The sequence below is a fragment of the Ornithorhynchus anatinus genome, chromosome 3, assembly GCF_004115215.2.
Source record: "Ornithorhynchus anatinus isolate Pmale09 chromosome 3, mOrnAna1.pri.v4, whole genome shotgun sequence".
In the NCBI taxonomy this organism is placed as follows: Eukaryota; Metazoa; Chordata; class Mammalia; order Monotremata; family Ornithorhynchidae; genus Ornithorhynchus; species Ornithorhynchus anatinus.
Genome location: NC_041730.1, coordinates 91,825,907 through 91,847,455, shown reverse-complemented (window position 1 = coordinate 91,847,455; position 21,549 = coordinate 91,825,907). Strand labels below are relative to the sequence as shown.

Genomic DNA, 21,549 nt, shown 5'->3' with positions numbered 1-21,549 from the left:
AAGAGTTTAAGATCAGTGAGCACTTAGAACAGCACAGCATTTTTTTTTCACATGAGATCACGTGTTACCACTCTGCTGGAGTTCTTTGAAGGGGGTCAATGAACTTGTAATAGTAATCGTGAAGTGCTTAGTATGTACCACGCGTTGTACTAAGAACAGGAGTAGATACAAGGTAATCAGGTTGAACAGAATCCCTGTCCCACAAGGGGCTTGTAGTCTAAATAAGAGGAAGAATCAATATTAAATCCCCATTTTAAATGAAGAAACTGAGCCACAGAACTCAAATGACTTGTCCAAGGTCATACATCAGGGAAGTGGTGGAACTGGAATTAGAACCCAGATCCTCTGACTCCTGGTGCTCTTTCCACTAGACAGTGCTGCTGCTTCTAATAGACCATTAAGATTAGAGGGGATTTAATCAATGGAAAAGACACACACATATATATATATAAATCTGTATATATTTTAAATGGCAATCCTTTGCAAGTTCACCTTCAACATCTTAAAAGTAAAAAAAAATTGGAGGGAATGCTCTGTCATGGGTAGAAAACTGACTCAAAAATAGGAACCAGAAGTTAGGGAAGATAGTCAATTTTCAGGCTGGAGAAGGGTGGGGCTAGAAGGGTGTCTGGATTGGTTATGTTTAACCTGATCTGGACAAGGCCTTGTGCATGGAAACATCCAAGGTGGCAGATGACAGTGAGCTGTCACGTAAGGGAAATGCCAGGTGTACTGTGGGAGCCACTGTACGGAGGCCTTGTCAAGCTGAGATGGTGGGCTGAAAAATGCCAGAGGAGTTTCACTGGGAGCAGGAAGAAGACAACACACTGGGAAAAAAAGGCAAACTATAGGACGGACTCAGAGCGATCGGTTGAGACTCAGGACATCCACATATTCCATATACCACTAAATTCTGTGGGTTCAGCCTTCATAGCACTAAAATCCAACCTTTCCTCTTCATCCAAACTGCTACTACGTTAATCCAAGCGTTTATCCTATCCCACCTTGATTACCGTATCAGCCTCCTTGCTGACCGCCCCACTCCAGTCCATATGTCAACCTGTTGCCCGGATTATTTTCTCTACAAAAACTTTCAGTCCACATTTCCCCACTCTTCAAGAACCTCCATTGGTTGCCCATCCACCTCCTCAAACAGAAACTCCTTACCACCATCTTTAAAGCGCTCGATCACCTTGCTACCTTCTACGTCACCTAGCCACTCTCCTACTACAACCCAGCTCGCACACTTTGCTCCCCCAATGCCAACCTACTCAGTGTACCTCGATCTCGTCTATCTCACTGCCTACCTCCCGCCCATATCCCGCCTCTGGCCTGGAACGCCCTCCCTTTTCATATCCGACAGACGGTGACTCTCCCCACCTTCAAAGCCTTATTGAAAACACACCCCCAAGAGGCTTTTCCCTGACTAAACCCCCATTTCCTCTTTTCCCTCGCTCTTCAGCGTCACCCTGAGAAGCAACATGGTCTAGAGGAAGGAACATGGGCCTGGAAGTCAGAAGGACTAGAGTTCTAATTCTGGCTCCACCACTTGTCCGCTCTGGGATCTTGATCAAGTCACTTTATTTCTCTGTGCCTCAGTTACCTCATCCGTACAATGGGGATTAAGACTGTGAGACCCACGTGGGACAGGGTCTGTATCCGACCTGATAAGCTTGTACCTCCCCTTGAGCTTAATAGAGTGCCTAGCACTTAATACATAAAAAAAAACTTAATACCATAAAAATATCTAATACCATAAAAAAAGCTATATCACAGGAATGTAGGTGTTGGGTTCCAGAATAATACAAAAAGAGAAATACTTTCAATCAGCTGGTGCTGAGCAAGTGATGAACTATGTTAAACAGCATGGCCTAGTGGAAAGAGCAAGGGGTCTGAGGAAACCTGGGTTCTAACCCTGGCTCCACCATTTTCTTGCTGTGTGACCTTGGGCAAGTCACTCAACATCTCTGTGCCTCAGTTTCCTCATCTGTAAAATAGGGATTAAATACCTGTTTCCCTTCCCCCATTGACTGGAAGTTTCTTTAGAGTCAGGATCTGTGTCCAGCCTGATACTAGAATGGATACAAAAATTATCTACAGCACATCATGGCTTAGTGGAAAGAGCATGGGCTTGGGAGTCAGAGGTCATGGGTTCTAATCCTGGCTCCTCCACTCGTCAGCTTGGGCAAGCCACTTAACGTCTCTGTGTCTCAGTTACCTCATCTGTAAAGTGGGGATTAAGATTGTGAGCCCCATATGGGACAACCCGATTACATCGTATCTACCCTAGTGCTTAGAACAGTGCTTGGCACATAGTAAGCACTTAAATGCCATAATTGTTATTACATATAAAGTGAGCACAAATGTCACAATTATTCATTCATTCAATAGTATTTATTGAGCACTATGTGCAGAGCACTGTACTAAGCGCTTGGAATGAACAAGTCAGCAAGAGATAGAGACAGTCCCTGCCCTTTGACGGGCTCACGGTCTAATCGGGGGAGACGGACAGATGAGAACGATGGCGATAAATAGAATCGAGGGGAAGAACATCTCATTGAAACAATAGCAAATAAATAGAATCAAGGTGATGTACATCTCATTAACTATTATAACTAAAGGAAGTTGTTCAAGCAGTCAGTATCGAAAGGTTCAGATAAATTCATGTATAAAGGCTCTATCCATTTCTATGCCACTAGAGGAAACCCCAGGGGATGCTAGAAAGTTTGAAAAGAGTTTCTATTGAGTATTCGTTAAGAAGGAGACCAGGATGGATAGGAAGAGCAAAAAAGTTAAGAATGCTAAATAGTAAAGAAGCAGCATGGTTTAGTGGAAACAACATGGGCCTGGGAGTCAGAGGACCTGAGTTCTAATCCCATATCTGCTATTTATCTGCTGTGTGACCTTGGGAAAGTCACTCCACTGCTCTATGTCTCAGTTCCCTCATCTGTAAAATGGGGAGCCCATTGTGGGACAGGGATTGTGTCTGACCCAATTATCTTGTACCTACTCCAGTGTTTATTATGATGCCTGTCAAATAGCAAGGGCTTAAATACCATAGAAATATACTACTATTAATAATAATAATATTCCCATCCAGGATGTTGCATGGTCAAGAGAGCAATGACTTCACTGTTTCTCTAAGAACACTTGGGTGCTATTGCCAGGCACAATTCTGACAGAGGCTCAGCACTGGTCTACTCAGATGGCATTTCTTTCGATCTTTTGTTTTCAAAACAACAGTGCCATAAAGAAAGGCAGCTACAGCTGGTGTAAGGGAGAGACTTCTCCCCTCTCTCTGTACATGGGGAGTTTCCTTTTTTTCATTATTTGTTAAGAGGAATAAAAATAGACCATTCCAAGAAATGAGGAAATCTTTTATAAATGTTCCCCCCGGAAAAGAGGAAATAGTGAAACCTCTACAGAACTCTGGACAGATGCTAATGTTCCCTCCTTCCTCCAAAAACAAAAAGTTTTTGGAGGGAGTAATCTATAAAAGTTAAAAGCCAACTTGAGCCTATTAAAAATAATAGTATCATTGGGTGCAGAGTCCTGTAATAAACCGGGTGAGAATTAGCATTATTATAAAAATGATAACCATTTTTCTCACCCCGACTCCACCTGCTCCAAACCAATAATTACGGGCTAGGATTACAACCACGGAGGCTCAGGCCCCCCTTTGCTCTTAAGTCCTCAGCACAGTGCTCTGCACACAGTAAGCACTCAGATACCATTGGTGAGGATTCTATAGAATCGCCGATCTTATAAAAAAAAAAATCTCATCACCAGGATGAGACCCGAAAAATGTTTCTCCAGCTGGTGGGGAGGTAGGATGCTATATAAGAGCATTTAATAATGTTGCTATTTGTTAAGCGCTTTCCATGTGCCAAGCACTGTTCTAAGCACTGGGGTAGTACAGGGTAATCAGGTTGCCCCACTTGAGGCTCACAGTCTTTATCTCCATTTTACAGATGAGGTTAACTGAGGCACTGATAAGTTAAGTGATTTGCCCAAAGTCACACAGCTGACAGGTGGTGGGGCCGGGATTAGAACCCATGACCTCTGACTCCTAAGCCCGTGCTCTTTCCGCTGAGCCATGCTGCTTCTCTAAGTGGTCAAAAGCAGGATAGAGCCTTGTTTTATAATGTACCGTCAGAAGACCTCCTAAAACCATTGGGCTGTAATAGTGGCATTTGCTAAGGACTCACTGTACGCCAAACACTGTAGTAAGCGCTGGGGTAAACAGACAGGATGGACATAGCGGAGTAATGGTTAGATGTTGCAGTATTTGTGTGATGAGTATTTGATACCAGTAGCTCCCCTCAAGCATTTTAAGTTGGCCATTTTTACCACTTTATCCATCAGTGATACTTACGAAATAATCACTTGGGAGAGTTCAGTACAGAGTTGGTAGACAAGTTCCCTGCCCACAGTGAGCTTACAGTCAAATCAATGGGAAATTGAGCACTTACTATGTATAGAGCACTTTACTAAGCGCTTGAGACCCCCAGGGGTATGTATCCTCAAGGTCCCAGTGTCCTTGCCTATTTCCAGGTAGGAGCTCTCTGAGGGTTCCACACAGGATGACTTTCAGATTTCGACCCCCCTCATGGCATTGGAAGCCTCTGGGGTTCAAAGACCCAATCCTACATAATAAAAACTGTTCACTGTGGTTGAGCAGAATCCAGAATTCCCACTCTCTCACTCCAATTTCCTGAGCTCCACAAGTAGATTACGAAGACATGTCTATTTATTAGTGGATAACTGAAATTTGCTCAGTAAAATATTTCAACAGTACTTGGACAAAGAGAAGCGGGGTGTTCTGGTGGCAAGAGCATGGGTCTAGGAATCAGAGGATCCACGTTCTAATCCCAGCTCTGCCACTCACCTGTTGTGCGACCTTTGGCAAGTCAATCAACTTTTCTATGCCTCAGTTACCTTATCTGTACAACGGGAATGAAATCTTCCTTCCCCAGATTTAGACTATGAACCCTCCGTGGGACACAACAAAAATAGCCTGATTATCTTGACTGTGCCCAACACTTAGTACAGACCCGACATATATAGTAAGAACTTTTATACCTTTAAAAACAAACGAGCCCAACATTTCACTGCCGATTTTACTTGTTGCATATCACCTTTCATCTTGAGTATAACATGGGGTGGGTACACTTAAAAAAACAAGTGGGTTTGGACTTTGGTCGAAAACAAACAGTGGCTTTTTTTTAATTTTATCCTATAACACTTCTGTACACATCTGTAAATTATTCATTTATATTAATGTCTGCCACCTCTTCTAGACTGTAAGCTCACTGCGGGCAGGGAATGTGTCTACTGTACTCTAAGTGCTTTAGTACATTGCTCTGCACACAATAAGTGCTCAGTGAATATGACCGATTAATTGGTCAAAGACATCCTCGGCCAGCTGTCTAAACAAGCTCTGGGTCTGAAGCCAGTCCCTCTCCCTTTCCCTTTCAGCATGTCCCTTTCCAGTCTCACAGTCGTGAGTTAGAGTTTAAACCAAGGCCACTCGACTTCTTTGGGGAGGCAGGTCCCATTATTCTGGAAGGCCAGACCCACTCCTGAACATTAATTCACTGAATTTCAGAGAAAACATAAAAATACATTTCCCCGCAAACGATTAAACCCAAAGTATTTACTAACTACTCTGTGCAGAGCACTGCATTGGATATTTTCTGCATGTTGGGCATTTGGGCAGATACATTAACATTAAAAGAGGCGGTCCCTGCCTTGGAGAGCATTAATCTCGGGGAGGGACTGTGTCCAACCTGGTTATATTGTATCTATCCCAGTGCTTAGCATGGTGCTCGGCACATAGTGAGGGCTTAACAAATTCCATAGTTATTACTACTGAAATTTTAAGGAGAGCACAGAGAAAAAGCTGCCATGGTTTTAGCGGCACATCTCTTGATCAGTCAGCCCCAATCCCGTTTTGGGTACCATTTGGAGAGTTCTGATATCAACCCATCCCCTCCCTGTGGAGCATAGATATGTGGGATCGAATTACCCTGTATCTACTCCAGTGCTTAGAACGGTGCTCTGCACATAGTAATAATAATAATGTTGCTTTTTGTTAAGCGCTTACTATGTGCAGAGCACCGTTCTAAGCGCTGGGGTAGATACAGGGTCATCAGGCGGTCCTCCATGACGCTCACAGTTAATCCCCATTTTACGGATGAGGTAACTGAGGTACATAGAAGTCAAGTGACTTGCCCACAGTCACACAGCTGAAAAGTGGCAGAGCTGGGATTCGAGCCCATGACCTTCGACTCCGAAGCCCAGCCTCTTTCCACTGAGCCACGCTGCTTCTCAAGTAAGTGCTTAAACACCAGTATTATTATTATCATCGAATCAAGAGCCTTATTCAAGTCCAGAGAGATTTCACTTCTTGTTCTCTTTCATGTAATAATAATTATGGCATCTGTTAAGCACTTACTATGTGCCGAGCACTGTTCTAAGCACTACTGGCCTGACGTTCAGTCTCAGGAGGAAAGTCAATTGGGCCGACACGAAAAACTTGTCATGGTCTTTTTTTGTGGTATTTGTTAACTGCTTACATGGGCTCGTGAGCCAGAGGACTTCCTTGGGGAAGTCATTTAACTTCTCTGTGGCTCAGTTTCCTCATCTGTAAAATGGAGAATCCAGGCCTGTTCGTCGTGGCGCAGTGGAAAGAGCCCGGGCTTGGGAGTCAGAGATCATGGGTTCGAATCCCGGCTCTGCCACGTGTCAGCTGTGTGACCTTGGGCAAGTCACTTCACTTCTCTGTGCCTCGGTTACCTCATCTGTAAAATGGGGATTAACTATGAGCTTCACGTGGGACAACCTGATGACCCTGTATCTACCCCAGCGCTTAGAACGGTGCTCTGCACATAGTAAGCGCTTAACAAATACCAACATTATTATTATACAGAGGCTCTAATATCACCATCAACAGCCCATTTTTGGAGAACTCTTTGTTCTAAAACCACATTGGTTGATACTTAACACCTTGCAGCCTTTCAAGAGATTAGCAAACTAAGGTTGCTCTGTTTTAAGGGTTGTCTTTTAAACTCATTTTTGACTTCTCCATCCCAACCTCCACCAAGTCTCCAGGGATTCTCTTTGTTAATGATAATAATGGTGGTATTTGTTAAATGCTTCCTATGTGCAAAGCACTGTTCTAAGCGCTGGAGGATACAAGGTGATCAGGTTGTCCCACGTGGGGCTCAGAGTTTTAATCCGCATTTTACAGATGAGGGAACTGAGGCCCAGAGAAGTGAATTAGAGAAGCAGCGTGGCTCAGTGGAAAGAGCACGGGCTCTGGAGTCAGGGCTCATGAGTTCGAATCCCAGCTCTGCCACTTGTCGGCTGTGTGACTGTGGGCGAGTCACTTCACTTCTCTGTGCCTCAGTTCCCTCATCTGAAAATGGGGATGAAGACTGTGAGCCCCACGTGGGACAACCTGATTCCCCTATGTCTACCCCAGCGTTTAGAACAGTGCTCGGCACATAGTAAGCGCTTAACAAATACCAACATTATTATTATTAAGTGACTTGCCCAGAGTCACACAGCAGGCAAGCGGCGAAGCCGGGATTAGAACCCATGGCCTCTGACTCCCAAGCCCGGGCTCTTTCCACTAACCCACGCTGCTTCTCCATCTCCCCGTGGGGACGGCCTGTATCAAGCCTGTATCTTTCACAGTCTGGCACATTGAATATAAAATTACTCATTCGACAACAACTTCCAGACTAGAATGTCGTGAATAAAAGACCGTACAAGGGCAAAGTGTTTGTGTTATTAGCTCATCTCCCACCAGTGGCAGCCGTGTAATTCTTAACACGCCTAGGGGAAGTCATCTGATGTACTACTGCAGCAGGGTGGCAAAGATGGTCTCGGAGATTTCTTTGACTTGACTCTTCCCCCAGTAGCACCCAGCTAACCAGGTGGGATACACACGGTCCCTTGGCAGAATCTGGATCTGGTCCACGGAGCTGAAATTTTGAGTCGAAGGGAAGCATATGGACGAAGATTTGAGTTCAGCCTCCTCGCTGACCTCCCTGCCTCCTGCCTTTCCCACTCCAGTCCATTCTTCAACCTGCTACCCAGATTATTTTTCTACAAAAATCACTCAGTCCCCACTTCTCAAGAACCTCCAGTGGTTGCCCATCCTCCTCCTCAAACAGAAATTCATTACCATTGGCCTTAAAGCTATCAACCTCCTTGCCTCCGCCTACCTCACCTCTCCACTCTCCTACTATGATAAAGCCTGCACTCTTTGCTCCTCTAATTCCAATCTATTCACTGTACCTTGATCCTGTCTATCTCACCTCTGACTTCTCACCTATGTCCTTCCTCCGGCCATGTTCGCTCTCCGTTTTTGTATCCGACAATTACTCTCCGAATCTCCTTCTTCGTATCTGACAGTTACTCTCCCCATCTTCAAAGCCTTACTGAATGCACATCTCCTTTGAGAGGCCTTCCCTCATTAAGCCCTCATTTCCTTACCTCCCAATCCCTTCTGCTTTACGTTGCTTTGCTCCTTTTACCCCCTAAGCACACTTTAGCCCCACAGCACTTACGTATAAATCCATAATTTATTTATATTAATGCCAGTCTCCCCCTCTAGACTCTAAGCTCACTGGGGTCAGGGAATGTGTCTGTTATATTGTACTCTCCCAAGTGCTTAACAAAAGTGCTCTGCTCACAGGAAGTGCTCAGTGAATATGATTAATAACTTTATCCAAGCCTGGTTCGCTTTCTAACCTTGGCATTTCAATGAGCATAAGTGTCTATTTTGTAAAGTGCTAAGGTTGACAGTGGCTTGCATTAAAAAATTCAGAATTGACAGTTCATAGGAGGCTTAATTTATAAAGACATTTTGGGGGGAAAGCAGCGTTTCCCCATCTTCCTAACTGAGGAGCAAACTGCTCTCATTTTAATGTGCCAGTCAGTACCTCCAGGCCATTTCTATGGCTAATCTCTATAGAAGACTAAGTAATTTACTTTCATTTTACCTTCAAAGAAGCAACATGGCATAGTGGATAAAGCATTGGCCTGGGAGTCAGAAGATAATGGGTTCTAATCCCAGCTTGGCCACTTGTCTGTTGTTTGACCTTGGACAAGTCACTTCACTTCTCTGTGCCTCAGTTGCCTCATCTGTAAAATGGGGATTGAGACCATCAGCCCAATGTGGGAAAGCAACTGTATTCAGCCCAGCATTTAATATAGTGTCTGGCACATAGTAAGCACTTAATAAATACCGTCATTCTTTCCCCCCCCCCAAACAGTTCCACCAGTTTATCATTCGAAGGATTGGAGACAGCTGTAGGCAGCTGATTTCTTTTCAGGCACCTCATTTCCTCAAAAGCTCCTTTTTAGTAGTGTGGTCGTCTTGTAAGACTCATTCCCTCAGTACAATGTCTTGTGTTTATTAAGTGCTCAACAAATACCATCACTTCTCCTACATTGGCTTGCCATCAACCGGGGTTGGATTGTTCTTTTTCCCGTTCCTGCTATACGTAGTCAGTCAATGGTATTTACTGAACACTTACTGGATGCAGAGCACTGCATCAAGTGATTAGGAAAGCTTAAGTAATCTGTGTCTTTCTGTCTCTCCCATTTCGATTGTAAGCTCCCTGAGAACAGACACAATGTCTTCTACTCCTCCTGTAACACTGAGTAGAAGGTTCTACAAGCAGCAATAAGTATCATTGTTTAACATTAAGAATGTGAAGGTAGCTGGGGTGTAGAAGAGCACAGTTTGGGGGTCCAATATATGTTCCTATATTATGACCATCTTGAAGATGGTGAAGTGACTTGCAGCAAGTTATACAGCAAGTACATTCATTCATTGGTATTTATTGAGACTTACTGTGTGCAGAGCACTGTACTTAGCGCTTGGAAAGTGCAATTCGGCAACAGATACACACAATCCCTACCCAACAACGGGCTCACAGCAAGTCAAGTTCAAACCGAATTCTCCTCTTCCTTGACTTTGCCCTCTCCTTTCTCCTACCTCCTCCTCCCCTCCTCCCTACTCCTTGGCCCCATGAAACCCCTCTTCCCAGGCATGGAAAGTGGAAAGAGGCAGGCCTAGCTTGCTCATGCCTCTGTGAAGATCCGGAGTTTGGGCAAAGCGATGGGATGAGGAGGCCCAGTTCTTATTCTGGCCTTGAAGCTGCTCTGATTCCGGAGTATCAGATCACAGCGATGCTGCTTTTTCAGAACACCAAAGTAATTGCTTCACAAATACCACAATTATTATTAAAAAAGGTTGATCTTGAAGTACTGAAGGGAAAGCCTTTCTGGATGATCCTTACATAGCTGAGAAACAGAGTATTTTATCTAAAAAAAGTCACATCCAGTTTGACAGAAAATGAAAGTTTTCTCTGAACATTTTATACTGCAGCTCTAAAGGATTTTGTCATTATTATGATTAACACTCTGGATGTCACCAGATCCCTACCCCCTGTGACTACCCCCCCCGACCCCAGACAGACTGGTAATCCCCCAGAAGGTACGATAACCCTGCACCTTTCCCCACTGTAACTCACTGTACTCGGTAAGCACTCCACAAACGCAAAATAAAGACGCAGTTCAACTTTCGTCATGAATATTGTGAAATACAAAGGGACCTTGAAGAAGCTCAGATTTACAGTAATCCACACCCAGACCACCAAGGCTCTCCAAAAGGAAGGCCGAGGTGTGCCTCAGGAGGGAATCTTTCTTTTCTTCCTATCTGTTCGGCTTATACCCACCACCGGGACGTGGCGCAGGACTCCCCCATCTCTTCCAGAAGGAACTCCGTTTACGCTTAGACAGACTTTCTCCATCCTCCAGACTCCATAGCTTGAAAGAAAGATTCCAGGGGCAGGGAAGTTCCTCAGCCCTAAGAGTGAAGGAGCAACATATTTCCCAAAAAGTGGGACACAGGAAGGCGGAGAGGGAGAGATTCTATCCCGCTTCGCTGCTGTTGCTGCGGCAGGGTAGGACGAGGGCAGAAAAGCACCCAGACATTCTGCTTAGGGATCGACCTTCAATGCTAAAGGAATAAAGGATAAAATGCCCATTGTAACTTACCAGAATTAGAGTGGTCAGCCAGCACACTCCACATGCAGCACCCCCAGAGATGCTCTGACTTGTACGGTGAGTGTGCAAGTCTGCCGGCAATGCACACTTCCTTTTTTTGCAACTCTGTGGTTGCTCTGTCCTGCCTTCCACTTTTCAATATCCTTATTTGCATGTTATCTATGAAACTCCCAGCAGTCGCATGACCAAAAGAGCTTGGAAGGGTATGCCACATAAAGATTAAGTAAAACAAGCACAGAGTAAGCCAGAACAGCCATCGAAGGTTATGCTGGAAGACTAATAACAATAATAATTGTGGTGTATGTCTTCAGCTCTTACTAGATGTCAAGCGCTTGTTCTAAGCACTGAGATGGATACACATCAATCGGGTCAGACACAGTCCCTGTCTTTCATTCATTCAGTAGTATTTTTTGAGCGCTTACTATATGCAGAGCACTGTACTAAGCGCTTGGAATGTACAAATCGGTAACAGAGACAGTTCCTGCCCTTTGACGGGATCACGGTCTAATCGGGGGAGACGGACAGACAAGAACAATGGCAATAAATAGAGTCGAAGGGAAGAACATCTCATTAAAACAATAGCAAATAAATAGAATCGGGGTGATGTACATCTCATTAAACAAAATAAATAGGGTGATGAAGATATATACAGTTGAGCGGACGAGTACAGTGCTGAGGGGATGGGAGAGGAGGAGGAGCAGAGGGAGAGGGGGGAGAAGAGGGTTTAGCTGCGGAGAGGTGAAGGAGGGGTAGAGGGAGCAGAGGGAAAAGGGGAGCTCAGGCTGGGAAGGCCTCTTGGAGGAGGTGAGCTTTCCCACACGGGGACAGATATTAACTCCCCATTTAACAGATGTGGGAACCGAGGCACGGAGAAGTGAAGTGACTTGCCCAAGGTCACACAGCAGGCAAGGAGTGGAGCTGGTATTAGAACCCAGGTCCTCTGACTCCCAGGCCCCTGCTCTTGCCACTAGGTCATGCTGCTATTAATATCATAATAATCATAGCTAATATGATGATATTCGTAAAGCACCTACTATGTCCCAAGTACAGGGGTAGATAAAATACAAGCAGATTTGACAGATTATGAGTCCCACATGGACATGAACTAAGAGGGAGGAAGAGCATTTATTTTATTTCCATTTTACTGATGAGGAAACTGAGGGTTAGGACATGGAATTGCATCGTCGTCAGTAGTATTTATTAGGCACCTCCAGTGTGCAGAGGACTGTATTATGCACTTGGGAGAGTACAACAGAGTTGGTAGATACAACCCCTGCCCACAATAAGCATAATAATAATTATGGTATTTGTAAAGGACTTACTATGTGCCAAGCACCGTTCTAAGCACTAAGGTAGATCGAAGGTAAGCAGGTTGTTCCAAGTAGGGCTCACAGCCTTAACTGCCATTTTATAGATGAGGTAACAGACACAGAGAAGTGTCTTGCACAAGGTCATACAAAAGAAATGTGGCGGAGTTGGGATTAGAACCCTTGTGCTCTGACTCCCAAACCCCTGCTCTTTCCGCTAAACCACGCTCCTTCCCTTGCTTACAATCTAGAGGAGGAGACAGGCATTGATATAGATGAATAATTTATACTGTGATCTAAAGATACATATATAAGTCCCGTGGGGTTGAGGATGAGGTAAATGTCAAATGCCCAAAGGTCGCAATTCCAAGTGTACAGGTGACAAAGAAGGGAGAGGGAGGCTGGTACTGAGTTTTCTTACTCCCTGATTCCTGTCGCAAGCACCTTCCTTTAGGCTACAAGGCCTCCCTTCGGACCCCAAACGTTCCCAAATGCCTGAGTGGGAAAAGATGTAATAAAACTAGACTCACTTTCAGAAAAAAGATTCTCCTCTCTCTGTCGAATATCTTGCCTTACCCAGAGAAGGCTCTTGAAAGGTTGTGTCCCCAGGGGCTCACGGTACTTAACATGGTTTACTGATGTTGTGCACTTTCACAGAGAAGCAGTGTGGTCTAATGGATAGAGTATGAGCATGGGAGTCAGAAAGACCGGTGTTCTAATCCTCATTCTGCTACATGTCTGCTGTGTGACCTTGGGCAAGTCATTTCACTTCTCAATTGTATATATTACCCTATTTAATTTGTTAATGAGATGTACTTCTCCTTGATTCTATTTATCTTGATGTTGTCTTGTTTTTGTTTTGTTCTGTTTTGTTTTGCTGTCTGTCTCCCCCGTTTAGACTATGAGCGGGTCACTGGTCAGGGATCGTCTCTCTCCGTTGCCAAATTGTCCATTCTAAGGGCTTAGTACAGTGCCTTGCACATAGTAAGCGCTCAATAAATACTACTGAATGTGCCTCAGTTACCTCATCTGTAAAAGGGGAATTAAGTCTGATAGTCCCATGTGCTACAAGATTGTGTTCCACTGGATTATCTTGTATCTACCCCAGTCCTTAGTACAGTGCCTGGCAACTAGTAAACGTTTAAATACCACTATTATTGAGTCCAAGTATTGCTAATTTTATAAAACCCAGTGCCTATTTATTCAAGGGATTAAACTTTTGAACTTTGCTACCTGTTTCTAACCTGCTCCTAGGCCATTCCTCATTTAAAAGTAAATAATAACAACATTAGTACTACTACTAATTCTCTGCTACCAATATGTACATTCCAAGCGCTTAGTACAGTGCTCTGCACATAGAAAGTGCTCAATACTATTGAATGAATACTACTAATAATAATGCACTTAGTGTCAAGCACTGTATGAAGCACTGAGATAATTACAAGATAATTGGATTCTACATGAGGCTCAGTCTGAGAAGGAAGGAGAACAGATATTAAATCCCCATCCTGCCGATCAGGAAACTGAGGCCCAGAGAAGTGAAGTGACTTGTCCAAAGTCACACAGCAGACCAGTGGTGGAGCTGGGATGAGAGCTCAGGTCTTCTGACTCTTTCCACTATGCCCTGCTGCTTCTCTTAATTCCAGCAACATCGACTAGTTAATCACCAAGGTCTAACATTCTTCTGGAACTCCCTCCTGCTTCATCTCTGACAGACCACCTCTCTGTGCATCTTCAAGGCCCTACTAAAATCATCGCTCCTCCGGAAGCCTTCCGTGACTCACCTCATCCTCTGCGCCCCCCAACCCGATTCTCCCGCCCTTCTCTATCACCTCTGAACTTGGGTCTATACCCCCTAAGAACTTTGATACCTCTTCCCCCCAACCCATCCCAAGCATTCACATATCCTTATTTATATACCGCTGCTTCCTCTATCAGTAACTTATTTTATTGTCTGTCTGAGCTCCTTGAAGCCAGAGATGGTAGCAGCATGGCTTAGTGGACAGAGCAAGGGCTTGGGAGTCAGAGGTCATGGGTTCTAATCCCAGCTCCGCCCACTTATCAGCTGTGTGACTTTAGGCAAGTCACTTCACTTCTCTGTGCCTCAGTTCCCTCATCTGGAAAATGGGGATTAAGACTGTGAGCCCCACTTGGGATGACCTGATTACCTTGTATCTCCCCCAGCGCTTAGAACAGTGCTTGGCACATAGTAAGGACTTAACAAATACCATTATTTTTATCTCGATAATATTGTTTTCTCAAACACTCAGTCTCATGCTCTACACACACTCAGTACTCAATAAATACCATAGGTTGATTAGTAAATTCCCTCTCCCTCCCTCCACATGACAGACCACCACTCTCCCCTCTTTCAAAGCATTATTAAAGTCATCTCTCCTCCAAGAGGCCTTCCCAGATTAAATCCTATTTTCCCCTACTCCCGCTCCCTTCTGCATCACCTATGTGCTTAGATCGGTTTCCTTCAAGCATCTGATATTCACACCACCCTCAGCTCCACGGGACGTATATACATGGCTGTAATTTATTTACAGAGCTCTAGACTGTAAACTACTTGTGGGTGGGGAGCATGTTTACAAATTCTGTATTAGTCTAGCAAGCTCTTACTGTGTGCAGAGCACCATTTTAAGTGCACAGTAGTTATCACTGATCGATCAACAAAAGGAGTTTTATTTCTCCAAAATCCCTGCTGGGTGACCTTGGCCATATCACTTTTCCGCATCTCAGTTTCCTCACCTGCCAAAAGGGGATTAAATACATCTTCTCCCTCTGATAAACTGTGAGCCCCATGCAGTACACATGGGGGTCTGACCTGACGATCTTGAAACTACTCCAGCATTTACTATGGTGCTTGGCCTTCAGTAAGCGCTTAAATACCATTATTACTATCATTCAAAGTGCTGCACAACAATTACCTTATTTCATCCTCACTAAATCTATGTGAGGTGGAGGCAAAGACCATTCCCCCCCCCCCACTTACATATGAGGAAACTGAGGCATAGAGTAAGGCCTTGGACATAGATTTGCCCAAGATCACCCAGAAAGTCAGAAGCAGAGCTGGGAATTGGAAGCAGGTGGCTTGGTGGATAAAACGCGGATTTGGGAGGCAGAAGGACCTGGGTCTAATCCCAGCTCCTCCACTTGTCTACTGTGTGACCCGGGGCAAGTCACTTCACTTCTCTGTGCCTCAGTTACCTCATCTGTAAAATGGGGATTGAGACTGGAAGCCCCACCTGGGACAGGGGCTATGTCCAACCCAATTTGCTTGTATCTACCTTAGCGCTTAGTACAGTGCCTGACACATAGTAAGGGTGAAACAGATATTATTATAGTAAGTGCTTAATGAATATATAAAAAAGCTTATTTTATTCTTAATCTGCTGGTCAACACTACCTCCGATCTGCTCTAGGTGGACCACCCATTTTGAGAACAACTTGTGAGTAATTAATAATAATGGCATTTGTTAAGCACTTACTATGTTCCAAGCACTATCTTAAGCACTGGGCAAGGCACAGGGAAGTCAGGCTGTCCTACATGGGGCTCACAGTCTTAATCCCCATTTTACAGATTGAGGTAACTGAGGCGCAGATAAGTTAAATGGCTTGCCCAAAGTCACACGACGCACAAGTGGCGGAGCCAGGAGTAGAACCCATGACGTCTGACTTCCAAGACGGTGCTCTTTCCACTAAGCCATGCTGCTTCTCATAGTGTCCTTCTCTACTCTCTGATCCATCACTTGACCCCATTCTTCCCTGGGCCCATACATAGCCATAGGGTTGATAAACAGCCTAGGTTGAGAAGCAGCGTGGCTCAGTGGAAAGAGCACGGGCTTTGGAGTCAGGGCTCATGAGTTCGAATCCCAGCTCTGCCACTTGTCAGCTGTGTGACTGTGGGCAAGTCACTTCACTTCTCTGTGCCTCAGTGACCTCATCTGTAAAATGGGGATTAAGACTGTGAGCCCCACGTGGGACAACCTGATTCCCCTGTGTCTACCCCAGCGCTTAGAACAGTGCTCGGCACATAGTAAGCGCTTAACAAAAAATACCAACATAAAGACACTCGCGATTTCTGCAGTTAGGGGTGACTGGGAGGAAGGAGGGCAATCTCACTGAGGTTCACTGCAGTTCTGGGACAGGAATGGGCCATGCACCCTCCTGCCACCAAGTGGCTCAGTGGAAAGAGGCTGGGCTTGGGAGTCAGAGGTCACGGGTTCGAATCCCAGCTCTGCCCCTTGTCAGCTGTGTGGGACGGCGGGCAACTCACTTCACTTCTCTCTGCCTCGGTTCCCTCATCTGCAAAATGGGGATGAAGACTGTGAGCCTCACGTGGGACAACCTGATTACCCCGTATCTACCCCAACGCTTAGAACAGTGCTCTGCACATAGTAATTGCTTAACAAATACCAACATTTTCATTATTATCCAGAGGCACAGGAAAGAGCCAAAGACCGTGAAACCGTGGTGGTGATTTCCTCCGGCATCTAAACCGCAGTCATGCTTCCAGCTACGCTCCTCCTGAAGTGCTCACAGTACATGAGATAGCTGTGTAGGCCTGCACACGTTATCTAAATAACTCTAGGTGCCCAAAATGCACTTGGGCACCATTATCTTGATATTTCAGGTGGCCTTTTAGAGAGTTGTGGGGGCGGTGAAATAGCCAGATAATTCAGTAGAATTGTACTTATGAGGCTTAGCTTAATGGACTTGGGTGCTTTGAGTGCTCAGAGTAATAATGGCACCTTGATTGAGCAAAGACTTTGCCTTGGAAGAGTAGGCTGAGGTGTGAAAATTCAGGCTGTTCCCGCTAGCCTAGGATCTCCCCACTCCAAACCATCCCAGCAGGCTTAGGAGGAAGAGGATGCCACGCTAATATTTATATTCATGTCTCTCTCCCTCTCTAGACTATAAGATCATTAAGGGCAGAGAATGTCTGTTTAATGTTACAATGCACTCTCCCAAGTGTTTATTATAGTGCTCTGCACACAGTAAATGCTCCATATATACAATTGACTGAAACTGGAGTAATCATTCACCTGGTTTTATAATGAACAGTCCAGTTTTCAGCAGCCCTGAACCCCGTCTGGCTTGGACACCTAATAATAATAATAATAATAACTGTGGTATTTGTTAAGCACTTACCCTTTCCTCTCCATCCAAACTGCTATCGTGCTGGTACAAGCTCTCATAATATCCCAACTGGATTATTGTGTCAGCCTCCCCTCGGATCTCCCTTCCTCCTGTCTCACCCCACTCCACTGTATTCTTCATTCCAATGCCTGGATCATTTTCCTGCAGAAACGCTCTGGGCAGGTCACTCCCCTCTTCAAAAACCTCCAGTGGTTGCCTATCAATCTCCGCACGCAACAAAAACTCCCCACTCTTGGTTTCAAAGCTCTCCATCCCCTTGCCCCCTACCTCACCTCCCTTCTCTTTTACTGCCCACCCCATACACTCTGCTCCTCTGTCGCTCACCTCCTCTCTGTCCCCCATTCCTGCCTATCCCGCCGTCGACCCCCGGCCCACGTCCTATCACTGTCCTGGGATGCCCTCCCTCCTCACATCCACCACATTAACTCTTCCCCTCTTCAAAACCTTATTGAGAGCTCACCTCCTCCAGGAGGCTTTCCCAAGACTGAGCTCCCCCTTTCCCTCTGCTCCTCCTCCTCTCCCTTCCCCCCCACCCCCTGCTCTTCCCCCTTCCCCTTAGCATTTTGCTTATTTGTAAATATTATTTATTACCCTTTTATTTTAATGAGTATATCTCCATGATTTTAATTATCTTGATGATGTTGTCTTGTTTTGTTCTGTTTTGCTTTGCTGTCTGTCTCCCCCACTTAGACAGTGAGCCCATTAATGGGCAGGGATTGTCTTTATTGCCAAATTGTACATTCCAAGCACTTAGTACAGTGCTCTGCTCATAGTAAGCACTCAATAAATGCTAATGAATGGATGTCCTAAGCACTGTTCTAAGCACTGGGGTAGATATGAGATAATCATGTTAGACACAGTACATGTCCCTCATGGGGCTCCCAATCTTGATTCCCAATTTACAGATGAGGTAACTGAGGCCCAGAGAAGTGGACTTGCCTATGGTCACACAGCAGATGTGGCGGAGCCAGGATTAGAACTCATGACCTCTGATCCCCAGGCCTGTCCTTTTTCCACTAGGCCATCAATCAGTGCTACTTATTGAGCACTTCATACGCAGAGCACTTTAGTAAGTATTTGGGAGAGTACTATCCAATGGAGTCGGTAGACATGATCCCTCCGCTCCAGGAGCCCACGATTTTAACGTCACCTCCAGGCTCCTTCCCTCCAACTCGGCTTCCGCTACCAAATTCCGTCCCTCAGATGTGGGACCTGTATTCAAGTCACCTGAAGAAGGAGCACAGAAGCTCTGTAGCGATTTGGGGGTGGTACTGGGGGAGGAATCAGGGATCCTTTTGGGAAAACCCTTTAAGTTCAGGTGACCTTGGACAAACTGGCACAAAATATTTCACATGGCATCGTCATGTTACACTACCAGAATGACAGCACACACAAAATCATTTCTTCTGGATGAGTAGCATCTGAAACACGGACAGAGTTCGTTTTATCATACTTTTCCCAAACAGCCTCCTGCGTAGAGGAAGTCTCCAGCACAGCACCCCTGCTCACTGAACAGGGGTAGGCACCCAATAAATACTACCTCATAAGCTCTTAGAGAGCAGCAATTAAGTCTCCTAACTCTACTGTACTCTTTCAAGCACTCAGTACGGTTCTTTGCAACGGAGTAAGGGCTTAATTAATGGGTAATTACCAGATTGGAATGGTATGTAATGAAGACCCAACGTTTGGAGATAAGCAGCGTGGCTCAGTGGAAAGAGGCTAGGCTTCGGAGTCGAAGCTCATGGGCTCAAATCCCAGCTCTGCCACTTTTCAGCTGTGTGACTGTGGGCAAGTCACTTCACTTCTCTGGGCCTCAGTTCCCTCATCTGTAAAATGGGGATTAACTGTGAGCCTCAAGTGGGACAACCTGATTACCCTGTATCTACCCCAGCGCTTAGAACAGTGCTCTGCACATAGTAAACGCTTAACAAATACCAACATTATTATTTGGAGAGTGGGGAAGAAATTTTTAGCTTTTCTGTCAGCGTGTGAAGTTGACCTCATCCTCTCTGGTGACATAAGGGGTTTGGCAGGAAGTGGAGTGGCCAAGATGGTGAATCCACTTCCTCTTTGTTCCCCAATTGGCAGGCCCCGGATCCTCAGCCCAACTCCAGGACTGGGGTTGCATTGGGGAATCACCTCACTCAGCTATATGTTCCTCTTCTGGGGCCAACTGGAGCCATCTGGCCTCCCAACCCAGCGTCAGCTGTTTCGTGGCTTCCATTTCCCCCTGAGGCCTGGCTGAGGGCTTTTGACCCAGAGTTTTGTTTCTCCCTTAGAGAGCAAGCTCTTTGGGAGAAATTAACACATGACTTCAGTATAATATTCTTACTAAAGGCTTAATATAGTGCACCACACTAACTGGGCACTCAGTAAAAGCTGTGGCTACTATTAGCCCTTGGGCTTCTGCCTCTCACAAGCTCCACCTTTCAAATCACCCCCCACAAAGCCTTACCCTCTTATAGCTTCACTACAAGTTTACCCTTCTGGTGAAAATGGCACGCCTACTACTTTAAGACCAATTTGATTCCTCCCAACCTCCATCTGCCAACAAAAGAGGAATATCACTCATGGAAGATAGATACATTTCCCTCCGGTTATGGGGTTCGGTTGATGGGATTTTCCTGGCCTTCAATCATATTTATTGAGCATTTACTGTGTGCAAAGCGCTTACTAAGTGCTTGGGAGAGTACGGTACAACAGACACAGCTCCTGATCACAACAAGCTCATAATCTAGAAACTTGACCTTCCCCGACTATTTAACACTGAGGTACCAGAAGAGGTCTATCCCGCCGTCGACCCCCGGGTCACGTCCTCCCGCGGTCCTGGAACGCCCTCCCTCCTCACCTCCGCCAAACTGATTCTCTTTCCCTCTTCAAAACCTTACTTAAAAATCACCTCCTCCAAGAGGCCTTCCCAGACTGAGCTCCTCTTCCCCCTCTACTCCCTCTGCCATCCCCCCTTTACCTCTCCGCAGCTAAAGCCTCATTTTCCCCTTTTCCCTCTGCTCCTCCCCCTCTCCCTTCCCATCCCCACAGCACCGTACCCGTCCGCTCGACTGTATATATTTTCGTTACCCTATTTATTTTGTTAATGAATCGTACATCGCCTCGATTCTATTTAGTTGCCATCGGTTTTTACGAGATGTTCTTCCCCTTGACGCTGTTTAGTGCCATCGTTCTCGTCTGTCCGTCTCCCCCGATTAGACCGTAAGCCCGTCAAACGGCAGGGACCGTCTCTATCTGTTGCCGACTTGTTCATCCCAAGCGCTTAGTACAGTGCTCTGCACATAGTAAGCGCTCAATAAATACTATTGAATGAATGAATGAAAGGTCTAGAGCAAATGAGGGGAACGCAATTGCAATTGAGCACATTTCCTTAACTCTTAGTACACAGACTCATAACTTTACAGACAAGGTTTCCTAAAACAGCACACACCGGGGAAGATTTACTTACAAGCAAGATCGAAGCAGGTATAGGATGAAGTGGAGGAAGGGGGAGGATGGGTCTCCTGAATTTAAAGGGTCCCACCCAGCTTGATTGGCTCCTGCACAGGTGGATCTGGGAAAGGTCATCCCTAGGAAAGATTTCCTGCTCTCTCCAACTCCTCCAGCAGTCAGCTCTGCCCACAATGAGATTTCCCTATCATTATTCTAATAACCCCGGTTGGAGGGAGACGTTCTTTTCTCTTTGTCACTAGGCCTTTGAGGAAAAACATTTTTCTAAATCAAAATGCAAAAACAGAAGATTTGATTTGAGTGAGCAGGCACTGGCTACTTTGATAAACTTGTGGGCAGGGAATGTTCCTACCAACCCTGTTATACTTTACGCTCGCAAGCCCTCTAGACTGTAAGCTTGTTGTGGACAGAGAATGTGTCTGTTTATTGTTATATTGTACTCTCCCAAGAGCTTAGTACAGTGATCTGCACACCGCATGCTCTCAATATATATGGTTGAATGAAGTGCTTAGTACACTGCTCCACAAATA

General features: G+C 45.4%; 1 protein-coding gene across 3 annotated transcripts in view; it reads right to left on the bottom strand.

The window, feature by feature from the left end:
- The window catches only part of FYB1 (FYN binding protein 1), a 200,933-nt gene extending 189,778 nt beyond the window's left edge, over positions 1 to 11,155 (bottom strand). For 2 of the 3 annotated variants that reach the window (XM_029060973.1, XM_029060976.2), the window contains exon 1: positions 11,080 to 11,141. The gene's annotated coding sequence lies outside the window, so the exon portion shown is untranslated. Of the gene's footprint in view, positions 1 to 11,079 lie in introns of all 3 variants that reach the window. The other variant, XM_029060977.2, reaches the window with a different exon arrangement.
- Between the last annotated feature and the right edge of the window lie 10,394 nt (positions 11,156 to 21,549).